Genomic DNA, 12,036 nt, shown 5'->3' with positions numbered 1-12,036 from the left:
ACTTTGGTGAGATGTATTCCAGGTATTTTATACAACTGACTATTGTCAGTGGGGTGTGTTTTTGATTTGGTTCTCAGCCTGTTTGCTATTGGATAGAAGTGCAACTGATTTTTGAACGTTGGTTTTGTGTCCTGAGAGTTTTCTAAGTAGAGAATCTTATTGTCTTCAAAGAGAGCTAATTTAACTTCCTCTTTCCTACTTTGGTACCTCTTATTTTTTTCTCTTGCCTGATTCCTGTGGTCAGGACTTCCAGTATTATGTTAAATAGGAATGGTGAGGGTGGACATCCTTGTCTTGTTTTGGTTCATAGGGGGAATACTTCCAGCTTATGTCCATTAAGTATGACGTTGGTTGCAAGTTTGTCACAGATGGCTCATATTATTTTGAATAATGATTCTTCGACACCTAGATGGTTGAGGATTTTTAACATGAAATGATGTTGGTTTTTATCAAATTCTTTATCTGCATCTATTTGGGTAATCATGTGGTTCTTGATTTTACTTCTGTTATATGGTAGCTTACATTTATTGACTTGCTTATGTTGAACCAGTCTTTTATCCTGGGAATAAATCCCACCTGGTCATGATGATTGATCCTTATAATATGCTGTTAGATGTGGTTTGTTAGTATTTGTTAAGGATTTTTGCATCTATGTTCATCAGGGATATCGACCTACAGTTTTCCTTCTTTGTTGTATCTTTACCATTTTTTAGTATCAGGATGGTATTAGCTTTGTAGAATAAGTTAGGGAGGAATCCTTCTTTCTTGATCGTTTGGAATACTTTCTGCAGGATTGGTAGCAGTTCTTCCTTATATATCTCGTAGAATTCAGCTGTGCAATCATTTGGATCATGGCTTTCTTTACTAGTTGGTTTGTTTTTAATTACTGAATCAGTGTCTTTACTTCTTATTGGTCTGCACTTGGTTTCAATCTTGGAAGGTTGTGTGTTTCCAGGAATTTGTCCATTTCCTCTAGATTTTCTATCGTACATGTATAGATTTTCTATCGTACATATATCTAGATTTTCTATCGTACATTATAATAATCTCTGATAGTCTTTTGCTTTTCTTCAGGATCTGCTGTAATGATGCCTTTTATTTCTGATTGTATTTATTCGGATTATCTCCCTTGCTCCCCTTTTTTTGTTAATGTGTCACTGGTCTGTCAATCTTGTTTATTCTTTCAAAGAACCAGCTGTTCAATGTGTGGCTAAGAAGCTTATTTGTCCACTTCCCTTAAGTGTGACATTAGACTGTTTACTTGAAATCTGTTTTCTTGATTGGGCTTTTAATGTTATAAAATTCCTTCTCAGCATTGCTTTAATGGCATCCCAGAGGTTTTGGTGTGCTGTGTCTTTATTCTTATTTATTTCTAGGAATCTTTTTTATCTCTGCCTTGATTTTGTTGTTTATCCATAAATTGTTCAAGAGCATGTTGTTTAATTTCCGTATACAAGGGGGACCCCCCCCCAAAAACAAAACAGTGTTTTGAAGGATGGGCCTCTTGTAGTACAGGCTTCTCCTGTTAGGTGAGTGTTCTAGGAATCCATTGACATCAGTGTACCAGCTAGCGTTGTTGTGAGAGGCTGCGTTTGGTTTCAGTAATTTTTTTTTTGCAATTCTTTTCAACATTTTAGCCCATTTCATGATGGGTGGTTTATACCAACAACCTACCCACACTGCTCTGAGTGTTCAGTAATTTTTGACCAAAAATGGCATGACCTCTGCACCCCATCCTCCATATTCACCCAATCTCACCCCAAGTGACTGTTTTTTCCCCTGGAAAAAAAAAGTCCTCAAAGGGAGAGACTTTTTGCCAGCGTGGAAGAGGTGAAACAAAAAAATGGCAGAAGCACTAAAAGGCATCAAAGACTGTTTTGAGCAGAGAAAAAAGCATCTCAGTGGGTGTATTGCATCAAACGGAGAATACTTTGAAGATGGCTGAAGTTTAAACATGTAAAAATAAATATATAATTTTTTATAAATAAATTCAATTTTTTGGTGTCCCCTTCCCTCGTATTTATGTTTTTGTGGGTTCTTCTTGGTGTTGATATTTATTTTTATTTTGCTATTGCCTGAGAAGATGCTTAGTGTGAGTTGAACTTTTTGAAATTATTCAGGCTTGATTTATGACTACGTGGTGAATCTTAGGGTATCTTCCATGTGTGGGTGAAAATGTATAACCTTTTGTTGCGAGGTGTAATGTTTTGTAGATGTCCATTAGATCTGATTGCTCAAGTGTTGAATTCAAGTCCTTGATTTCTTTGTTAGTTTTCTGCTTTGAGGATCTGTCTACAGTGGGGTGTTAAAGTCCTTCACTATTATTGTATTACAGCCTATGTCCTCTCTTAGGTTAATTAGTGATTGTTTTATAAATCTAGGTGTTCCTATATTGAGCGTGTATGCATTCAAGATGAATATTTCTTACTGATGAATTGACTGCTTTATCATCATGTAGTGCCCTTCAATATCCTTTTTACTTTTATTGGTTGTGTATTTTATCTGATATAGGAACAGTGATCCCCTGCACTTTTTTGTTTTCTATTTGCATTTGGAAGATCTTTCTCTTTCCCTTTGTCTTGAGCCTATAGGTTGTATCTGAGGTGAGATGGGTTTCCTGAAGGCAGTAGCACAATGAATTGTTTTTTTTTTTTTAATCCAGTTTGCCACTCTATGCCTTTTAAATGATGTGTTCAAGTTGTTAATGTTCAAGTTAGCTATTGATATGTGAGGGTTTGTTACTATCATATTGTTAAGAAGTTGCTTTATGTTTTAACCTTTGTGGTTGATTTTGTACTCTGTAAGCTATGCTCTTACATGTGCTTTTGTATTGGGTGGTATTATTCTTTTGTCTATTTTTATAATTCCCTTAAGCATCTCTTGTAGGGCTGGTCCACATAGGACTTCCCTGTTACAGACATGGGTGGGAGTGAAAATGAAAGGGAAAGGCAGTCCTGCCCAGGGGGCAAATATATATATATATATATTTTTTGAGTTGGAGTCTCACCCTGTTGCCCAGACTGGAGTGCAGTGGCCTCTCCCAGCCACCGCAGCTTCAACCTGCTGGGCTCTGGTGATCCTTCCGCCAAGTAGCTGGAACTACAGGTGTGAGCTACCACGCCTAGCTAATTTTTGATTTATTTGTAGAGATGCGGTCTTGCCAAGTTGCCCAGGCGGGTCTTGAACCCGCGGTCTCAGAAAATCCACTCACCTTAGCCTCCCACAGCGCGGGATTACAGGCCGAGCCACCAAGCCCGGCGGAAAATTTGTTAAAGTACTCCATCACCAGAGTAAAACTTTTTTTTTTTTTTTTTTTTAAATACCAGTTGGGATCCCCCTACTTTGCCTCCCTGGGCCCACACATGTTAATGTGGCCATGGCCACTCACATACCACAGTTAGTCCTTCACTCCTCTCGTTTTTGAAAAGAGACCAAATGTGGGATACAGAGCTGTATGCTGACAGAGGAAACCTGGGCTAGCTATCAACTTAGATGATCGACACTTAGATCTTCATTTTTAAGTATTAAATATTAATGGATAGTCCAGGAATATCGGACACTTAAGAAAATCAGTAGTAGAAAAAAAGAAGAGCCAAGATAAGCAGACAACTGATTTGGATGGAACATTAAATTCAAAGAATAGAAGAGCACATACAATACATTCTAATCAATAATATTTGAGAGATTCCAGGAGATAATGGAATAAGAACAGATTATTATCTAAAAGAAACAATGAAAGAAAAAGATCTTTGAAATTAAAAATAAACATTTCAATTAAAGTTATTTTTGTTATATATTTTAATTTAGATAGCCTTAAAATTAAAGATATAGTTTTTTAAAATGAAGTTAAAATAATGCTAAATATGTGTGTATATACAGAGAGAGTATGAGAGCAAAACAACATAGTAGACCTAACTACAGACTGAAATGGTAATATAAAAGATAAAAATCAAAGAATATTTACAGGTTTAAAGCTAAAAACCAGAATGTTAAGAGGAAAGCTGAGACATGAAAGGTCAGTCCAGTTAATGCAATACAACCAGAAATTGAGAAGTGAAGGGTGACCCCTCATCTACTCTCTGCCATGGGAGCTATTGGTTTTAGTTATTGGAATGTGACCCCAGGACCTTGCTTCAACCACCAGAACATCTCTACGTTAACAACTTTTATGTATTGGAATTATGTGCAATATTTTAGTTAAGGAAAAAGCGTTCTGCCAGAACAAAAAAGTTTGAAAACTATGACATATAGAATAAAGTTCAGACTTGTTGCATTTTTATCCTAATTTCTTTGTAATTTTACCCAAATTTGCCTTTCTGGGGGCAATAAAGATTATGTAGAGGAGGTGCTGGAGCCAACTCACACTATAAACCAGTGCAAGGACTTTAAAACATAGCCAATCAGAAGCATTTGAAGAACTTTAGACAAACAAAATGATCTAAATTTACATATTTAAAATATATTTTCTAATCAATGTTATGCAGAATATATTAACATTTAAAAATAGTTTTATATTTCCATGAAAAATGATTTATAGGCCTCAAAAGTCAAAATAGAAGACTAGTCAGAGGCTGTTGAAGTGCACCAGGAAAGATAAGATGTTGGCATAAACTAGAATGGAAATAGTGGAGATGGAAAGAAATAGAAAGATCAGAATATAAATTATTTTATTTTTATTTTTATTTTTTTTTTAGAGTTGAGGTCTTGCTCTGTCACCCAGGCCGGAGTGGAGTGGCATAATCATTGCTCACCGCAGCTTCCTTCCCCTGGGCTCAAGCAATCCTCCTGCCTCAGATTCCTTAGTAGCTGGGACTATAGGTATGTGCCACCATGCCAGGCTTAAGATGTATTTTAGAAGAAGCAGAACCAAAAAGGGAAAGGGGACATGAAGTGGTGATAGTGAGAAAGACTCGAAAGGATGAGTTTTTATTTATTTTTCTTTTCTTTTCTTTCTCCTTTCTTTCCTCCTCCTCTCTCTCTTTCTCCCCTCCTCCTCTCTCTCTTTCTCCCCTACCCCTATCTCTCCCCTTCTCTCTCTCCCTTCCTCTCTCTTTCTCTACCCCCTTTAATAAAACAGTGAGCATTTCTGTGTAACCATAGTGCGCTCCATGTTATTAAGAAAGGGAAAAGAGTTGGTGACAAGATTGACAAGGTTGCTCACATTCAAAATGCATTACTCATATTTTTAATCTAATAAAATAATCTCAGGACTTTAAAAAAATAAGTATTTATAACTCTCATAGTTTCTGTGCATCAGATATTTGGGAGTGGGTTAGATAGATTGTTCTGGCTCAGGATTTGTCATGAGGTTGCAGTCATCCGAAGACTGGCCTGAAGCTGATAGATTTTTGTCCAGTGTGGCTCACGCAGGTGGTTGACAAGGGTGCGCTGGTTGTTGGCCAGAGGATACTGCCCCTTCCTCTTCACATGGGCTTTCCCACAGGGTGTTTGAGTGTCTTCCCAACGCAGTGGCTATCTATCCCCTCTCACTTTGGTTGAAGGTGACAGGCATCTACAAATGAAGGCTCTGAGCTTCACAGAGGGCTGTAAGAGGCTGATCGTGGGGTAGAGTAGTCATACCTGAAAAAAACATAGGTAGGCCGGGTTCAGTGGCTCAGCCTGTCATCCTAGTACTTTGGGAGGCTGAGGCGAGTGGATTACCTGGGCCTGCGGGTTCGAGACCCGCCTGGGCAACTTGGCGAGACCTCATCTCTACAATAAATAAAAAATTAGCTGGGTATGGTAACGCACCTGTAGTTCTGGCTACTTGGAAGGCTGAGGTGGAAGGATCACCGAAGCCTAGCAGGTCAAGGCTGCGGTGGCCGGGAGCATGCCACTGCACTCCAGTCTGGGCGACAGAGTGAGACTCAAAAAAAAAAAAAAAAAAGTAGGTAGAGTAAATTAAGATTGGATTTTCAATAAAGCAGTAGAGGGACTAAAATAAACTATAATGTAATATATTTCAAATAAGTAGTAGAGAATAATCCAAATATTCACAGCATACAGAAAAGATGAATGTTTAAGATGATGGATATTCCAATTACCCTGATTTAGTTATTATACATTATGTGAGTGTATTAAAATATCACATGTGCCCCTAGTATGTAGCAATAAAAATTGTTTCTAATACTCTAAAATGAAAGAAGCATGTAGTGACAAAATGATGGGCTTTAGCATTAGATTTGTGTTAAAAGTGTAACTCCATCACTTTTCTACTTTATAAAATAGGGAGATACTACTTTATATGGTTGTTATAAAATCTAAATAAGAAAATACATATGAAGCACTCAGCACACAGTAGGCACTCTAATTAGCTGAGAAGAGAACTTTTTTTCCTTGAGCAGATATAAAACGAGTAACACTAAAACCTTTGACAATTTTCCAAATTTGTTGAGGCTTAGAAATCAGTAAATGCAATTTCTAAAGACAAATTGCATGTTTTCTTATTAGTATAATAAGTTATTATTAGTATAATAAGTAGGTGGTTAATAATACCCAGCATAAATATGGTTTTTAGGAAGTGACCATTTATCTGTAGCAGTATTAAATTTTTTATTGAGAATCTTTAATAGTAAGTACTTTTGAACCTAAACGTAAAACCTCAAACTATAAGAACATTAGAAAATGCAGGAGACGCACTTAGGGAAATTGGAACTGGCAACCAATTCCTGATCAACCTAAGTGCCCATGCCATAAGAGATAAGATAGACAAGTGGGACCTCATCAAACTGAAAAGCTTTTGCAAAGCCAAATAAACCATCAGGAGAATGGGGAAACAGCCCACAGACTGGGAAAAAATATTTTCCAACTGTATATCTGACAGAGACCTAACATCTAGGATCTACAAGAAACTCAAACATACCAAAAAGAAAAAAACAAGCAGCCCTATTAAAAAGTAGACAAAAGATATGAATAGACACTTCTCAAAAGAAGACATATGAACAGCCAACAGATGCATGAAAAAAATGCTCAGCCTCACTAATCATCAGATAAATCCAAATTAAAACTACACTGAGATACCACCTAACTCCAGCCAGGATGGCCATCATCAATAACTCAAAAAACAGCAGATGCTGAGGAGGGTGCAGGAAAAGGGGAACACTTCTACACTGTTGGTGGAAGTGTAGACTGATGCATCCTCTGTGGAAAACAGTGTGGCGATTCCTAAAAGATGTAAAAATCGACTTCCCATATGACCCCACAATCCCCCTTCTAGGACTATACCCGGAGGAACTCAAGTCATTCTACAAAAAAGATATCTGCTCATGCATGTTTATTGCAGCTCTAGTCACAATAGCAAAAACATGGAACCAACCGTGCTGCCCATTGAAGGCAGACTGGATACAAAAATGTGGTACATATACACAATGGAATATTACACAGCCATAAAGAAGGACAAAATTATGAGCTTCACAGCAACTTGGATGGATTTAGAGTCTGTAATACTTAGTAATCTATCACAGAAACAAAGAACTGAGTGTCACATATTCTCACTCATTAATGGGCCCTGAACAATTATCATAATACTATAAGAAAGGGATTAATCGGCAGTAGTGAGAAGCTGCCAGGGGAGAGAGTGGGGGGCATACTTCGTCAATAAGGGTACCTGGTCTCAAACCAGGTGGCATGGGGACCAAAGTGAGGCCCAAACTTTACGGTACAATGGCCATTTGTATACCTAACCCTGAATTGTAACCCTGCATCTTTTTAAATAAAAATTTAAAAAATAAATAAAAGAAAGTACTTTTGAGTGTGCTACATACTGAACAATTTACAATAGTCACACCACAGAATTTCTGCTTGAAATTGCTAAGTCGTGTCCAAATATCAATTTGTTAAATTAAGTACTTTTCAAAGTATAAATTGGAATGTTCTTCAAAAGGGGATGTATAGTTATCAGTGTTTGTACCAAATCCATCCTACCCTCATTATTAAGTTATATGTGAAAGATTGCAATTAAAATATGCATATCATCTATTTTATCACTAGAAAATAAGTGACGTACAGTATTATCTACAGAAAAATAGCAAACTCTTTTTTTTTTTTTGAGTTGGAGTCTCACTCTGTCGCCCAGACTGGAGTGCAGTGGCCGCTTCCGGCCACCGCAGCCTCGACCTGCCGTGCTCTGTCGATCCTTCCGCCTCAGCCTTCCAAGTAGCTGGAACTACAGGCGTGTGCTACCACGCCCGGCTAATTTTTTGATTTATTGTAGAGATGAGGTCTCACTGCCCAGGTGGGTCTCGAACCCGCGGGCTCAGGCAATCCACTCACCTCAGCCTCCCAAAGGCGCGGGATTACAGGCTGAGCCACCGAGCCCGGCATAGCAAACCCTTTTTTAAATACTTGGGCATCTTCCCTTGAATGGAACCATGTTTGACAATTGACAGACACACAGCGGAGGCCTGAGTTGGCACCAAAATCAATTACTGACTCTGTGCTTTGTAGACCTGGGCCTGGCTAATTCCTTTTGAAAGGAGGAGATGGGAAGAGAGGTTGCAAATACAGAAGTGATAAGAATAATTGGTAGTTCATCCCAGCACTTTGGTAGGTGGAGGCAAGAGGATTGCCTGAGCCCAGGGTTTCGAGACCAGCCTGGGCAACTTGGTGAGACCTTCTCCCTACAGTAAATTAAAAAAATTAACCATGCATGGTAGTGCATATCTGTATTCCAGCTACTTCGAAGGTTGAGGCAGAAGGATCCCCTGTGCCTAGCACATCGAGGCCACAGTAGCTATGAGCATGCCACTGCACTCAGGTCTGGGCAACAGAGTGAGACACTGACTCCAAAAAAAAAAAAAGAAGAATTGGTAGTTCATGTCTAATCTATATTAAAAAATAAATCCTCTCTCCATCTTGAGAATTCTCTAGCTCTCACACTGTCTATCCGTGACTATGGCTTTACCTACATTTAACTCCTAAATCTATATGTTCATTTTTTAATTTAACTTTTGAACTCTATATCTGTATTTAGGTGTTTAATGTCTACCTAAAGGTATAAGTTAGCCTGCCATTCCACAGAGTATATATCTCCTATGTAATAAATGCTAACTGTCCAGCAAATTTGCACCTATTTTTAAAAGCCAAGTGACATCATTGGATGTTGCAAAACCAAAGTGATGAATTATTCTGGAAAAATTCCTAGTTGTACTTTTAGTAGAAAAGATTTTTTTCATGGAAAGTGTCTGTCAAGGTAATATGATTAGCTTTATCAATCACGCAACCGTGTGGTTAAACAGACCATCAATTTGAAGGAGAATAAAGGATACTTACCAAGACATTAAAGGCAATAGCACAGAAGAGGGTGAAGCACCTGGGATGAGGCATTTACTCAGTGTTCACTGCTGTTTTCATCTGAGTGAACTTGGTAGGAGGTGGGAAATTTTTCTTTAAATCCATATAACACACATATATAGTATACAAAGTCAAAAGGTTCTCTCAGGTCTTAACTAACAGCAGCATCCGTCTTTCTCAGCTCTTTTTAGAGGCAACCACTTTCGATTCTTTAGTTATTTCTTCTGGTATTTTACCTCCACATTTATAAACAACGTGCTTGTGCTTATATCTTCATTTTTAAAACTTCAGTTTTTAACTTATTAACTTCTTATTTTGGAAGAGGAGAACTTACCCTATGGGGCAGAAAGGGGTAATAATTTCCTGGACTTAAAAACATTTTTTTTTTTTGAGTTGGAGTCTCACTCCGTCGCCCAGACTGAAGTGCAGTGGCACGCTCCCGGCCACCGCAGCCTCGCCTGCTGGGCTCTGGCGATCCTTCTACCTCAGCCTTCCAAGTAGCTGGAACTACAGGTGCGCACTACCACGCCCGGCTAATTTTTGATTTACTGTAGAGATGAGGTCTCGCCAAGTTACCCAGGTGAGTCTTGAACCTGCAGGCTCAGACAATCCACTCACCTCCATCTCCCAAAGCACTGGGATTACAGGCTGAGCCATCGAGTTCGGCAAATTTGCCTTTTTTTTTTTTTAATAGACCTACTATTTTTTCATTCCTAACTTCCCCAGAGCTGTAAGTCGTCTTTCAGTTAATTCAAAGACCTCAGGCCTCTATTACTCTGTAAATTTTTTTTTCCTTGGAGATACCCTCCTGGAGTTCTTTATTCTCCTGCTTAAATTTGAATTTACTGCCTTCCTCATAAGACATAGATATCCTTGTATTATTTCCTTTCTTTGGTATCCTGGAAATTCTTTTTTCTGTGTTCTTCTGTGGAACCCTTACTTCCTAGATCTCATATCATCCTCTTTCATGGTTTATTTATTTCTTTGGTGGAACCCATCCTCCAGTAACTTCCTGAAAAACAATGCATACGTTCTTTTTTGAGTCTCTGCTTCTCTGAATGTGTTTCTTCCAACCTCACACTTAAGTGATAGTTTTGCTAGATACAGAGTTATACATGGAAATAACTTTTCTTCAGAAATTGAAAGCATAACCACCTTGTCTCCCAACTTCCAGTGTTGCTGTTAAGAAATCTGATGCCCTTATCCTTTTTTATGTGATCTGTTTTTTTCTCCTCTGGAAAACCTTCAGGATATTTTGTTTATTTCTAGTGTTTTGAGATTTCATAATGATGTACCTGGGGTTGAGTTTTTTTAATTCATTGTATTGGATACTTATTTCTTTCAACATGGAAAGTCATGTATTTCAGTTCTGGGAAATTTTTTTGTATTATTTCCTTGATAATTGCTTTCATTCCCTGTTAATTTTCTTAGATGTCTGACTAGGCTCAGTGTGACTGATCCTCCAGATTCCTTCTCTCTCTCTCTCTGCTTCATTTTTCCTTCTGACTTTCTCAATGGTATCTTCCAAGTCTTCTTTTGAATTTTTTGTTTTGACTCTCATATTTTTTTCCCAAGAGTTATTTTTCTCCCTCTTCTTAGTACAGCTCTCCCACCCTCAGTAATGTTTTGTTTCTTAAGGCATTGCTCTGATATAGCCTCTCAAAAGAGCGCATTTTTAGTTTTCTTCTATGGTGGGAAGGGATCATTGCCCAGCAGGGAAGAACACCTAGAAATCTAAGTGTTATTTACATAGGCATTTATCTTGCGTTCAGTCATGGTCATTCCTTCAGAAATACTTGGTGTTTCTAGTTTGTGAGCTTTTCTAGGGTTCCAGTGCATGTGCTTTTTGGCTCTCAGCCATTCACCTCCCCCCTCCATTGGTACTTGGCTTTCTGCTTTCTCAAATTCCTTGTCTGTTACCTCTTGTCCATTTGTTTTTACTCTTCAAAATTTTGATAAAATTTGTTTTGTTGTTATCTCACCTCTACTTCCTTTTCCTTGTGAGATTTATTAAATGTACACACCGATTATAGGATACATAAGATTTCAGAGGCCATCATGCATAAATTTATAGAGAATTTAGAATTGAGGAGATACAGTAAATTCATGTGGATCATATGTTTGGTGTTTATTTTCTTTGAAAAAGTTTCAGATTCTGAAATTGCAAGTATGATTTATATTTTTATTGTGATTAAAATTGTGTTAGATGCTAGAAATTATAGTTCTCTTCTTTGTTCTTTCTTCTTGTTTTATTTGCCATACTCTGATGTAATTGTATTCATTGTGTTTTTCCTCCCGCCCCAAAGCCCTTGACTAAGTTATGACCTTCTCAAGGACAAGTTCTTGGATTTCTTTTCTTCATATCCTGAATACCTAGCATGATTTCTGACTCAATAGTTGGCACTTAGTTGATGCTTCATAAATGTATGTAGCTTAAACCAAACTAAAAATAATTAGAAGATGAAATGATATCCAGTGAAACTCTAAAATAATTGGAATTTTTTTCCTTAAGTATTATTGAAATCAGACTCATTATTTTATGAATATTGAATATTCATGAAAGGAAAACTGACATTTATTAATTATTGGTTGGCACAGATTTTCAAACATATTTCCCATTTACTCCTCAATATCTTTCTTTTTTTAAATTTTTTTAATCAATATTTTTTATTATGATTTTGTGGGGTACAGTTAAGGGTTAGGTGTACAATTACATTTCATTCAGGCACCCTGTTGATAAGAGGG

The sequence above is a fragment of the Carlito syrichta genome, unplaced genomic scaffold (genome assembly GCF_000164805.1).
Source record: "Carlito syrichta isolate Samal-C Ts95f unplaced genomic scaffold, Tarsius_syrichta-2.0.1 Scaffold304329, whole genome shotgun sequence".
Classification (NCBI taxonomy): domain Eukaryota; kingdom Metazoa; phylum Chordata; class Mammalia; order Primates; family Tarsiidae; genus Carlito; species Carlito syrichta.
Note: the sequence above shows the minus strand (reverse complement) of the source record.